Raw genomic sequence first — 14,646 nt, 5'->3', positions numbered from 1 at the left:
TGTGTGTGTGTGTGTGTGTGTGTAAATGTATCAAGGTCTTTTTTTAACATTTCAAGGTCTTTTTAAATGATTAAAGGTCTTATTTTGACGTTTAAAGTTCTTTTTTTAAATGTTTAAAGGTCTTTTTTCATATTTAAAGTTATTTTTTAACATTTAAAAGTCTCTTTTTTTTTTTTAATTTAAGATCTTTTTATTGAAATTTTCAAAAGTAAAAAGGTGAAATGCTGAATGTCAATTACAAATATTTTGAGTAGGCATGGGCATGTTAATCATAGCATACACCAGTGTACAAAATATAAAAAACAATTAAACAGTATGAAAAAATATAAAATAGTAACAAAAACAAACTACAGACCAAACTAATCCCTCCCATGTCACTGCCAGATTACTAATCACAATATGAGGTCACTCTAACATCAAAAGCCTTCACTAGGAATACAAAAGAAATATGAAGTATAGTTCACAGGGTCTGGAATGCTTCTAGAAAAGGTCCCCACACTTTCTGGAACTTATTTGATTGCTGAAGCGAGTATCTAATTTTCTCCAGTTTTAAACAGGACATGATGTCTTCCAGCCATTGTGCATGAGTAGGAGGGAAGGGATCCTTCCACCTGAACAGAATTGCTGTTCCTTCCTCCCTCCATGACCCCAAACAGGGCAGTCAGTGGGTTTGGTTCTAATCTGATTTTAAGCACCAGAGAGAGAGTATGAAATACTTCCATCCAGTATTTGTTTAGACATGGGCAGGACCAGTACACGTGGATGAGAGAGGCTTCTGCTACTTTACATCTTACACAGTATGGACTAATATCTGGGTACATGGAGGATAACTTTGCTTTGGAAATATGAGCCCTGTGTACCACTTTAAACTGAATTAAGCAGTGACGTGCGCACAGGGAAGTTGTATTAACCAGTTTGAGTATAGACTCCCAGGTATCCTCTGATAAGGGAAGCCCTAAGTCCTGCTCCCATGCTGCTTTGAGTTTATCTGTAAGGGCACTCCTAAGATCCAGCAACATGCCATAGAAAGACGAAATGAGCCCCTTTTTGAATGGGTCTGTGGCAAGAACCTTGTCAACTGTGGTCAAGCCTATTGATGCACCAGGGCTGGGTGTCTGGGAAAGAACAAAATGTCTAGCCTGAAGATACCTAAAGAAATGTGATTTTGGAAGGCTGAATTTACTACTTAACTGCTCAAAAGATGCCACGGTGCCATCTATGAACATATCTCTGAAACGAATCATACCCCTCCTGTGCCATTCCTGGAAGGTGGGGTCCTCAAGGGATGGTTTGAAAAAGTGATTTGATGCAATGGGGCTAAGAAGAGAGAAGCTGTGAAAGCCAAAAAACTTCCTAAATTGGGCCCAAATTCTAAGGGAATGTTTAACCACTGGGTTTTTGATTGATTTAAGTGAAGGAAGTGGAAGTGAGGAGCCGAGTAGGGCAGGAATTGACAGGTCATCAGTTGGATGTAACTCCATCGCCACCCAGTCAGGGCGGTCAGCGCCGTCGCAGTAGAAGGACCAGAATGCAAGGCAGCGCAGGTTAGCAGCCCAATAATAATAACAAAAGTTTGGGAGGGCCAGACCACCTGCAGACTTTACTTTTTGAAGGTGAGTCTTGTTCAAACGTGGCCGTTTACCCCGCCATAGGTATGAAGATATAACTGAGTCAAGAGACTGAAAAAAAAACAGGAATAAAGAGTGGTAAGGTCTGGAAAAGGTACAAAAATTTAGGTAAGATGGTCATTTTAACTGAATTGATGCGACCCACAAGAGACATTGACAGGGGTGACCATTGTGTAAGGATTTGTTTGGTCTCATTTAACAATGAGATAAGATTCTCTTGGAGCAGGTCTTTGTGTTTCCTTGTCACAGATATGCCTAAATAGGAGAATTTGTCATTTACGATTTTAAAGGGAAAATTGGAAAGGTCTAAAGCATGCGATTCGAGATTGGTAGGGAAAAGCTCACTTTTGCTGAGATTCAGTTTATAGCCTGAGAGTTTCCCAAACTGACTGAGAAGTGACAGCGCAGGGGGTAATGAGGCCAGAGGGTGAGAGATGAAAAGAAAGAGGTCATCGGCATAAAGCGAGACCTTATGTTCCCTGCCACCTCTCCAGATACCGGACACATCCTCACAAGATCGGAGCGTTGTGGCAAGCGGCTCGATAGCCATGTCAAAAAGCATGGGACTAAGGGGGCACCCCTGACGGGTTCCACGATGCAGATTAAATGGTTTTGACCGTTGAGAGTTAGTACGAATTGAGGCTGTTGGGTACAAATAGAGAAGTTTAATCCACAGAGCAAAGTTTGGACCAAAACCAAACCTGTCCAGCACAGCAAAGAGATAATCCCATTCGACGCGGTCGAATGCTTTCTCCGCATCCAGAGAGACAACGCATTCAGGGATAGCCTCAGAGGCAGAGTAGATAATATTGAACAGTCGCCTTGTGTTGAAGTAAGACTGCCTACCTTTAATGAAGCCAGTTTGGTCTTCAGATATAATTGTGGGGAGGGTGTAAATGCATTCATGAAATGTATGTAACGGTGCATATAATTTATTAACATTATTATTTTTTTTTTTCTTGTTTTCTGTATTTATTTGTAATTTGAAGAAAACGTGATTAGTTTATTTGGGACTATTTTCTGTGATGTGTTTCCAAGTCTCGCGGGGTTTTCAAGTCTCGCGTTGTTTGGGACCTCTTCCGGCTGTTAACTTCCGGTTTCGGCTCCAAACAAATGGGAGCATGGATGGACTTCATGTTACCTTGCGGTCATGATAGTTTAATGCTGATAACAAAGGCAGCTGATCACCCAAGTTGCAAGGATAAGCTCAACAACCTCACCACGTGCAAAGGACTCTTAATTCCCTCTTGTGCATGCAGCCAACGAGGTATTTGTACATGTCTTTATTTTTTCTGTAATTGTATTGTTAACTTCATGTATATTTGCTATGTGTTTGTTTTTAGTTTCACGGTGTAATGGAGGAGTAATGAAGATTGCCTTCATTAAATCAGTCAAGAAACCACTTGTGTTTGCCGTGCTTGGAGGGAGTTACAGTGAAACTCGACACTGTTTCAATGCAAGTGTAAAGGAAGATGGCGCCAGGGTCCCTCTGATCGCTCTTCATGGCTATGCGGCGGTGCATGGACTACGGTGACAAGTGAAAGCTAAGCTGACTTCACACTTCAAACACACAAATAAAGGCAAGAAGATTGCAAAGGAACTACATTTCATAAGAAGCCATAAGGAGCTTGGACACTTATCAAGTTTGTGAACCAAGTAAAAGGGTGATTTTATGAATGTACTAAAGTGAATTGTGTATTGCGAAGTGTGGGTTGTTAAAAGAAGGCAGTAATTTTCAGTAACCACTAGAGGGTGCAATTTTCCACGTTTTGAAGCATTTACGTCACCAGCCTGTGTTTTGTGCGACTTTTATGATAACCAAAGCTGACTGAATCCATTTGATGCATACATTGAAATAACTGTCCTCTAAGGTTTGGTATAATTTATTGGGTATATTTATTTGATGTATACAAGTTCATAGGTCTAGCCTGTACAAATAAAAAAAATAAAGTAAAAAAAAAAAAAAAAAAAAAAAATTCACAATAGCAATAAAAGGTTTGATTTATAAATCCTTTATTCACTTTAGGTTTACATAGTAACTGGTATAAATTTAGTCTACCTTGGCAAGCATTATAACATGTCAGGCACAGGAAAACGTACAGTTCAAAAGCAGGTTGCCACTAGTGATGAAAGAACTCAAGAATCCCAAGAACTTCCTGAAATGAGCGAAGTTGGTGACATTGCTGAAAATGAGGATTTAAGACGGAGTGAAAGACCAAGAACTCTGACAGAGAAGGGCAAAGGAATGCTGGAGGAGAAGATTAAAGGTCTTCAGAGAAGGTTCAATTTCACTTATGAGAAATGGAAATTCAGCATGAAATTTGCCAAGAAGACACTTTCACAAGAAGAGCCAATAACTGATGAGGAGCTCCATGAAATAATTAGTGAAGACCAAGGTCTATCTTCAGATGTGCAGCGTGCATATGAAGAACTAAGGAAAGTAATTACACCAGACCAGGAAACACGTCGAAGAACCGATCAGTGCATCCAAGTATCTCATCTAATTTTCAACAGAGCCTCCAAACGACTTGGTGGACATGTGCCTGAAGAAGACGATTGGCCCGAAGGAGGATCTCTGTTTGCTTCTAGTGTCAATTCTCTCATCTCTGGCTCAAAAAGAAGCTCGTCACGTACGACTGGATCTATAGAAAGACGCCAAGAAGCTGCCGCCGAGGCCGCTGCTATTCAAGCCGTTATGAAAGTTTCACAAGAGCAAGAACATGAACGTCAGGAAATACAGCGACTGGAAGAAGTAGCTCAGAAAAGAATGGCTGAGGAAGAGGCAGCAGCGGTAAAACGCCGCTTGGAACGAGAAGCTGAAGAGCTTAAGCTTAGAATCCAAAGAGAGGAGAACGAAGCTAAGATCAAAGCTCAGCTGATGGAAGAACATGCTGCTCTCCAAAGAACGCTGGATGAAAAGAAAAGAAAGGTACAGCAATTGGAGGCAATCAAAAACCTAAATGCAGCCCAAGCAAGAATACAAGTCTACGATCATATGGATGTCAAAGAAGAAAAGAGAGACATACTAGAGAGACGGCTGAGAACAGTAAAACAAGCAGCTGCTCCCACAAGTCCTACTTCGCCGTATGTGCTCTCTGCCCAAAAAACCATGACCCCTTCCCCAGCTGATGGTATAGCAGAGCTTGTCAAAATGCTAGCAGATGCTGTGAGTACCAGTAGAATCCCAATTCCTGAACCTACAGTATTCAGTGGGGATCCATTGATGTACAACGACTGGCGACTGTCATTTCAAACACTGATAGATCAGAAGAACATCCAAGAAAATGAGAAGATCTACTACCTCCGCAGATATGTGAATGGAGATGCAAAGAAAGCGATTGAAGGCTATTTCCTGCTGGGCACCCCTTCAGCCTATGTTGCAGCATGGGAACTCTTGGATGAGAGGTATGGGAATCCATTCACCATCGCACAGTCCTATCGCGACAAGCTCCACATGTGGCCCAAGATAGGACCCAGAGATAGCCTTGAGCTCAGAAGATTCACAGATTTCCTCCGCAGTTGTGAAGCAGCTATGACTCACATAAAGACTCTGGAAATCCTGAATGATAGCAATGAGAACAGGAAGATTCTAGTGAAGCTACCAGACTGGCTAACGGCTAGATGGAATCGCAAGTCGACAGAATTTGAAGAACACAATGGCCAGTTCCCTAATTTCAGTCAGTTCGTTGCATTCCTTAACAAAGAAGTCAAGATCACCTGTCATCCTATCACCTCTTTGCAGTCACTCAAGCAAGGCGACGCAGAGCAAGCAAGAGGCAGTAGGAGCCGGATGGTAGGAGCCAAGGTCCTGGCCACACGCTCAGATGACAAAGTGGTCATCACATGTGTCTTCTGCAAGAGGAATGGACACACCTTGCTTAAATGTTGGAAGTTCATGAAGGAAGAAGTTCAAGAGAGAACAACCTTTGTCAAAGTTAATAAGTTATGCTTCGGTTGTCTCAGGCCTGGACACCATTCGAAGAAATGCAGCAACAGAAGTGAGTGTGATGTGTGCCACAAGCAGCACCCCACCTGCTTGCACTTGGATAGAGCCAAAGGAGACAACATACCAGCTCAAGCTAAAGAAAAGCAAAGCCAAGAGGAGCCTGAATCGTCGCCTCCTGAAGAAAGTACAGCAGCTACTTCACACAGAGCAATAGTTGGTGATCCTGGCACACATACGTCAGCAATACTTCCCGTCTGGCTTTCATCTACAACGGTTCCAGAAGACGAATTTCTTGTGTATGCGCTGCTGGACTCTCAAAGCGACTCGACGTTCATTTTAAGTGAAGTAGCCGACAAGTTAAAGGCTAACAAGGACCAGATCAAGCTCAAGCTCACCACGATGACCGCAACTACCACAGTCAACTCACAAAGAGTGAAACAACTACAAGTACGTGGCTTCCACTCAAAAAAGAAGATCTCGCTACCCCCAGCCTATACAAGGGAGTTCATTCCAGCCAACCGAGCTCACATACCAACCTGCGAAAAGGCTAAAGCCTGGCCTCACCTGCAACACCTTCAGGAGAAGATCGCGCCCCTACTAGACTGCGAGGTAGGTCTGCTCATTGGATACAACTGCTCCCAAGCTCTTTTACCACGAGACGTTGTATCTGGCAAAGCCAATCAGCCTTACGCACAACGTACTGACCTAGGGTGGAGCATCGTGGGATGTGGAAGTCCTTGTGTAGAATATGGAGATGCCATTGGTACGAGTCATCATGTAGAAGTGAGACGGGTCACTCCTGAGTCTTCTATCAACCTTCGGACAGAAGTACATTATGTAAGCCGGATCAAAGTGAAAGAAGTCACTGCCACGGAAATCCTCAAGGTCCTCGAGTCTGACTTCTCGGAAAGAGCCAAGGAAAATAACCCCATCTCACAAGACGACCTGAAGTTCCTGTCAAAGCTGAAGGACAACATCAAACAAAAGGAGAACGGTCACTATGAGATGCCACTCCCGTTCAAAGGGGAACGACCTGAGCTACCTAACAACAAGGTCAGCGCTATACACCGTCTGAACTGTCTTGAAAGAAGACTGAAAAAAGATGCTAAATACTACAAGGACTACTGCACCTTTATGGATGATATCATCTCCCGTGGTGATGCTGAGAGAGTCCCTGAGGACGAAATCGACAACAGCCCAGCCTGGTATATACCTCATCACGGGGTGTATCACCCGAAGAAGCCAGGAAAGATACGCATTGTATTTGACTGTTCTGCCAGGTTCAAAGAAACATCCCTCAATGACCATCTGCTCACTGGTCCCGATCTGACCAACGCACTGGTTGGTGTGCTCTGCCGCTTCCGTAAAGGCCACGTTGCAGTCATGTGTGACATCGAAAGGATGTTCCACCAGTTTGAAGTGCGGAAAGAAGATCAAGATTACCTCCGCTTCTTATGGTGGGAGAATGGCCGCATGGATTCTGCACCATCAGTCTATAGAATGAAGGTTCACCTGTTTGGGGCAGCATCGTCTCCTGGCTGTGCCAATTTCGGCCTCAAACATTTGGCAGCACACGGAAAGGGTCAGTTCAATGAAGAAACCAGACGCTTCATCCAAAGAAATTTCTATGTGGACGATGGTCTGGCAAGTGTGGAAAACAAAGAGAAAGCTATGCAACTTGTCAAAGAGTCAAGAGAACTTTGCAGCACTGGGAAGTTGAGACTGCACAAATTTGTCTCAAACAGCAAAACTGTCATGGAGAGCATCCCAGAAGAAGAATGTGCTGCAGTAAAGGAACAAGATATGGACTTTGGTGTACAACATGTGGAGAGAGCTCTTGGAGTAGAGTGGTGCGTCACAGCTGACACCTTCCAGTTCAGAGTCCAAGTAAAGCCTCATCCACTAACGAGAAGAGGTGTGCTCTCCACCGTGGCCTCCATATATGACCCCTTGGGGTTTGTGGCGCCCTTTGTCCTTGTGGGGAAGCAAATACTCCAGCAGATGTGCAGAGACAAAGTCGACTGGGATGAAGATCTACCAGAAGCCCTAAGACCTCAGTGGGAGTCATGGCTCAGAGACTTGCCCAATCTCTCTGGGATACACATCAACCGATGCTACTTACCTCCAGAATTTGGCGATGTCAAAGGCTGTGAACTTCATCATTTCGCAGACGCAAGCATTTCAGGATATGGCGAATGTACCTACCTGCGCTCCATCAACAAAGCTGATGAAGTCCACTGCTGTCTCGTAATTGGAAAGGCAAGAGTTACTCCAACGAAAGTCACAACTATACCCAGACTCGAACTCGCCGCTGCAGTAGTTGCAGTTCGAACCAGCGACATGGTCCGGAATGAGCTTGAAATTGAAGATCTACAAGAGTTCTTCTGGACGGATTCCAAAGTTGTTCTTGGCTACATAAATAATGATGCTCGGAGATTTCAAGTTTATGTCGCCAACCGCATCGAAAGAATCAAGTCAAGTACAAAAGCTGAACAGTGGTCCTATGTTGCTTCTGAGGATAATCCTGCAGATTACGCCTCTCGAGGTTTGACTGCAGATCAACTTAAGGCGTCAAACTGGTACACTGGTCCGAGATTTCTTTGGCAGAAAGGTCCAATTCAGAGAGAATGCAAGGTGGGAGAAGTCAATGAAGATGACCCAGAACTCCGAAAGACTCTTGTTTTCAAGACTGAGACAAAGGAAGCAAGATCTTTACTAGATAACCTGAAGAAGTTCTCTGACTGGACAAGAGCTGTAAGAGCAGTGGCAAGATTACGGCGTGTGGTCAAGGAATACAAAGGTCTGAAGCAACACACCAATGAAGGGACAAGCATAGAAGAACGAAAGGAAGCAGAGCTTGCTATCATTAAGCAACTTCAAGAACAAGCATTTCCAGCTGAAATCAAAAGACTCAAGCAAAAGCAGGAAATTGCCAAGACAAAGGAAAATAAGCTACAAAGGTTAAGCCCTTTCCTTGATGAAGATGGAATCCTCAGGGTGGGAGGACGTCTAGGTCAAGCTGCACTACACCCGCACATAAAGCATCCGGCAATACTTCCACAAAAAGGCCACATATCATCCTTGCTCATCAAGCACCACCATGAAAAGATACAACACCAAGGCCGTGGAATGACTACAAATACACTCAGAGCTAATGGATGGTGGATCTTGGGATGCAGCAGTGCTGTCTCATCTCACATTTACAAATGTATCAAATGTCGAACATACAGACGACACACTGAAGAACAAAGAATGGGCGACCTACCTTCAGATCGCATGGAAGCAACCCCACCTTTCACCTATGCAGGCATGGATTGCTTTGGCCCTATCCACATCAAGGAAGGAAGAAAGGATCTGAAAAGATATGGACTCATACTCACTTGTCTATGTTCAAGATCCATTCACATAGAGGTGATTGATGACATGACAACTGATGCATTCATTAATGCGCTCAGGTCATTCATTGCCATCAGAGGAAATGTTCGCCAGCTCAGATGTGACCAAGGAACAAATTTTGTTGGTGCAAGAAGAGAGTTTGCGGAACTCATGAAAGGAATGGATGAAGAAAGACTAAAGGCTCTAGGATGTGAGTTTCTTATGAATCCTCCAGCTGCAAGCCACATGGGTGGTATATGGGAGAGGCAGATCCGAACCATACGGAGCATTCTTAGTGCAATTCTTGACCACTCTGCACAAAGGCTTGACAGCACCTCTCTCCGAACTTACCTCTATGAAGTCATGTCTATCATCAACAGTCGACCACTTACCGCTGAGCATTTAAATGACCCAGCTGGACCTGAACCGTTAACCCCCAACCACATTCTAACGATGAAGTTGACGATCATTCTGCCCCCACCTGGAAAATTCATTGAACAAGATCTCTATCTACAAAAGAGGTGGCGCCGAGTCCAGTATTTGGCCAACGAGTTTTGGACCAGATGGAGGAAAGAATACCTTCTGAACCTGCAATCAAGACAGAAGTGGTGTAAAAGCAGAAGGAACTCTAAGGTCGATGACATCGTCCTTCTTCAAGACGAACAGACACCACGTAATGAGTGGAAGCTGGGAAGAGTCACTGAAGTCTACCCAGGGCTAGATGGTAGGGTCAGAAAGCTGAAGCTGCTAGTTAGCCACACATCATACGATAGTAAAGGGAAAGCTACAACTGGTACAGTATATCTAGAAAGACCGATACACAAAATTGTTACTTTGATAGAAGCAGAGTAAAGTACTAGACCTAGTTTAGCACTTGCCTATTCACTACCTAGGCTATCTATTTAGTACCTTTTACATTTTTAAGAAATATCCTTGAGATGAGATTATTTGGTTTCTCAGAAATCCCACATACTGTTAGTTTTGTGTGATTTGGTGGGAGTGTAAATGCATTCATGAAATGTATGTAACGGTGCATATAATTTATTAACATTATTATTTTTTTTTTTTCTTGTTTTCTGTATTTATTTGTAATTTGAAGAAAACGTGATTAGTTTATTTGGGACTATTTTCTGTGATGTGTTTCCAAGTCTCGCGGGGTTTTCAAGTCTCGCGTTGTTTGGGACCTCTTCCGGCTGTTAACTTCCGGTTTCGGCTCCAAACAAATGGGAGCATGGATGGACTTCATGTTACCTTGCGGTCATGATAGTTTAATGCTGATAACAAAGGCAGCTGATCACCCAAGTTGCAAGGATAAGCTCAACAACCTCACCACGTGCAAAGGACTCTTAATTCCCTCTTGTGCATGCAGCCAACGAGGTATTTGTACATGTCTTTATTTTTTCTGTAATTGTATTGTTAACTTCATGTATATTTGCTATGTGTTTGTTTTTAGTTTCACGGTGTAATGGAGGAGTAATGAAGATTGCCTTCATTAAATCAGTCAAGAAACCACTTGTGTTTGCCGTGCTTGGAGGGAGTTACAGAGGGCATTCTCCAGCCTATGGGCTAGGACTTTAGCTAAGATTTTAGCATCTGTGTTTAAGAGGGAGATGGGCCTGTAGGAGGCGCATTCAGTAGGATCCTTCCCTTTTTTAGCTATGAGGGTGATACAGGCCTCTGAAAAAGAAGGAGGGAGGGAACCGTGGCTGAAGGATTCTGAAAGGACTGTAGATAGCAATGGAGAAAGCAGAGTAGAACATTTCTTTAGAAATTCCGCCGGGAAGCCATCAGGGCCAGGACATTTACCCGACTGCAGTGAAGAAATGGCTCGAGTTATCTCCATCAGGGATATCGGTTCTTCTAATATCTTCCTTAGATCTGGTGAAAGACTGGGAATACTAAGACTATTTAAAAAGTCTGCAATCTCATCTCGATCAGTCTGAGATTCCGAGGTGTATAGCTGGGTATAAAAGTCCCTGAATGCTTCATTTATGAGTAAGTGATCTGTAGTTACATGGCTATTTGGTAATCGAACATAAAACCTGGTTTTACTTTTCAGAAGTGACTGTTCAATTGGGTGAGTGGTAAGCAGGTCAAATTTAGTTTTAAGTTCTAGCCGCTTTTTGTAAAGATCTGGGGATTTAGTCCGAGAATATTCTTCATCGACCTCTTTGATTTGGCGGGCAAGGTCTGATCGCTCCCTATAAGATTTTTGCCTCACCCTAGCAGTGTAGGATATAATCTGTCCCCGGAGATAAGCCTTGAGGGAATCCCAGACAGTTAGACTAGACATTCCTGGAGTCATATTCGTGGATAGGAAAAAGGCTATTTCTGTTTCCATTGATTTAACACAATTTCTGTCCGACAGCAAAGTTGAATTGAATCGCCACTGTCTGTCTCTCTGAGGTAAGTCAGGAAGGGACATGGTTAGGACCACAGGAGCGTGGTCGGAAATGACAATGCTCTGATAAGCACAGGGATGAACCAGGGGAATCAGTTGATTATCAATAAAAAAATAATCAATCCTCGAGTATGTGTGGTGCACTTGTAAGAAAAAGGAGTATTCTCTGTCACATGGATGTAAAGAACGCCACACATCACAAACACCGTAGTCAGAAAGGAACGCCTGAATAAGACGGGCTGACTTACTTGCTGTGCCGGGGGTTGGTAGAGGATCGGTCTAGGACTGGGTCGAGCCAGCAATTAAAATCACCACCAAGTATGAGAGAATATGTATTAAGGTCAGGGAGCAGTGAAAACAGTCGTTCAAAAAAGACTGCATCATCTGAATTAGGGGCATAAACGTTCACAAGTACGACCAATGTATTGAATAATTTCCCAGAAACGATCACGTAGCGACCAAACTTGTCAGAAATCACGTTGTGCTGCTCAAATGAAACATCCTGACTGATCAGAACTGAAACTCCTCGGGCCTTAGCTTGAAAGGAGGAGTGAAATCCCTGCCCTGACCACCTCGGGAACAGGCGGCTATTATCAGAACTGCGAATATGAGTTTCTTGTAGAAAGGCTATTTCTGTTTTAAGGTGTTTTAGATGTGAGAAGACCCTATTCCTTTTAACAGGGTGATTCAGACCCTTAACATTCCAGCTCACCAGCTTCAAGTATCTATTCATAATATCTAAGAAGAAAAATTAGGAGGTGAGCACAATGACCTAGGCAAAAAAAAAGAAAACGGAAAGGAGGTTGAATGTGACCCACATTAAGTAATGAGTTGAAAAGAGTTAATGCAAAGTTTCTGGCAGTGACATATCCCCCCGACCCACCCACCCCCACTAAGACAGCTGCTATAGAAAAATAAAAAAAAAGCAGCAAGCTCTTCAAAACAAATAAAGTGCAATAACGCATCTTCCTGTCCTACACACTAATAGCTTTTGCTCCCGTATCATGGGTATATACATATTAGCACCTTAAAACGTGTAGATATAAATAAAAAAAAGAAATACCCTCTCAAATCTTGACCTGGAAGTCCCGATATGAGCCCAGAAATATTTGTACAAAAATATAAAATATAAAACCTCCGACTTAAGCAGCGTAAAAGTAAGGTTAACAGCTTACAATTATTACAAAACTTATAGATAAATCGGAAAAGCTTTTATTTTTTCATTTTTTTTCTCTCCCTCTCCACCACTTATTTTTTCCCCTTTTTCCCCCTCCCCTCAAATAGCCAAAAAGAACTGCAAATTGATAACATTTGCAAAGGGGCAGTCAAACTAACAACAGAGAAAATAATGTTCTAAACACACTAACCCCTAAAAGATTTCAGGAAAAAAAAAAGACTGAAAAAACAGTTGTCGCGGGGTACTCACCCTCCCCTCAGGAATAATATAATGACTCACGTAAAAAAAAAAAAGAGAGGGAAAAAAAGTCACTCAGTGAGCGTCAGTGAGCCACACCGGGCTGCAGGGCGGAGCCGTGAAAGCCTCCAACAGTCCCGTTACGGCGGGTTTGAGGATTTGCTGCGACTCGTGATGAATTTGCGCGCCTCATCCACGGAGCCGATCCACTTCCTGACCCCCCCGGACAGCGTGAGACGGAGCCGGGCGGGGAAGAGCTGAGCCGGCTTCAGACCCAGGTGATAGAGCTCCGACATAACTCCGCTGTATTCCGCTCGTTGGCTGGCAACTTCGGGGCTGTAATCCTCCACTATCCGGATGGGGTGGCCGCGATATTCCAGCTTTCCTCTCCGCCGCGCTTCCCTCACGAGGAGATCCTTCATCTGGTACCGGTGAAGGCGCAGGATGACCGGACGCGGTCTCTGTCCCGGGGCCGGCTTGGCGGCGAGCGAGCGGTGCGCTCTGTCTATCTCTGGCGGTGACGGCAGCGTATCGTTCCCGAACACCTCACACAGCAGCTTGGAGAAGAAAGCCGCAGGAGACCCGCTCTCAGTCGACTCCGGTAAACCCAGGATACGGATGTTCTGCCTTCTGCTTCGGCTCTCCAAATCCACCACCTTAGCCTTCAGCCGAGCATTATCATCCCGTAGAGTCGAGCAGATGCCTTCAAGGTCCGTAACTCGCTGGCTGAGGTCTTCTGTTGCGAGTTCAAGGGACGAAACACGTTGGCCATGGTCCTCGACCGCGAGCCGCGTTTGGTCGAGTTTGGAGTCGAGCTGACTGAAAGTATTTTTGAACTCGGCGGCCAGGGCAGCTCGGTGTTCCTCCAGCAGCGTGGTAATGGCCGCCAGGGTTAAGACAGCGCCAGCATCGTCCTTTTTGCCCGACTTGCCGCTCTTCGAAGCCATCTCGGAGGTAAGTGGGCTCGTTCGAGACAAAAAAAAAAGAAAAACAACAGGGAATCCTTTTTAAAGGAAGTTTGAGGGCTTGGTGGTTTAAAAAGTTTGGCACTCACGGGAGCACTCGCGAAACACGTCTACTCCATCTGCTCACCAACCGGAAGCCTAAAAGTCTCTTTTTAACGTGTTAAGGTCTTTTTAAGGGTTCGGGGGCAGGTTCAGTCCGGGGAAGAGCTGGGGGGGCCCCCAGCGGGGGGGCCGGGGACATTTGTGACCCCTGCAGGACGGAGGAACCCGGGCAGGGGCGGATAAGAGCTGGGGGTGGGCCGGGGGGCCAAGAATTACCATCAATGGATGTCTGTTGCAATCTCTATTGCAATTCATTACCTGACTGATGTGCCTGTGCTTTTTTTTTTTAAATGTTGTATTTATTTTTTATTTATTTATTTTTATTTTAAATTTAATTTATTACAATTTTTATTTTTTTATTACAATTTTTTATTTTTTGTGTAATTGTCCATTTCTGTCGTATTTATTTATTTTATTTTTTTATTTATCTATCTATTATTTTACTGTGGGTGTTCTAGTTTTATATCAATTGTTCGGGTACACTGCTATACTTAAGTAACCACTGTCTTTTTCTGTTGTTTTTCCTAAAAGAAAAATGTGTGCTTAACTCTGTAAATGTTTTAATATATTTGTATAAATCTGCAAAACCTTCCTGACAACTGTTCCACTTTCCGTGCCGTGCGGCTCCTCGGAAATGATGCCGGCTTTTGCAGCCGAGCAGAACCGTAAACGACAGAGCGCCCCCCGGGCAGGCCCCCCCCCACCTCCCCGTCCTCCGGGCAGGCCCACCTCCCCGCCCGGGAGGTGGGCCTGGAGGTAATGCGGATTAAAAACCCTTCAATTCCTAAAAGCTTTACATCCCATGTGACACGTAA

Source organism: Cololabis saira, chromosome 14 (genome assembly GCF_033807715.1).
Source record: "Cololabis saira isolate AMF1-May2022 chromosome 14, fColSai1.1, whole genome shotgun sequence".
Taxonomy (NCBI): domain Eukaryota; kingdom Metazoa; phylum Chordata; class Actinopteri; order Beloniformes; family Belonidae; genus Cololabis; species Cololabis saira.
The sequence above is the reverse complement of the archived record's forward strand: the minus strand, read 5'-3'. Positions refer to the sequence as shown.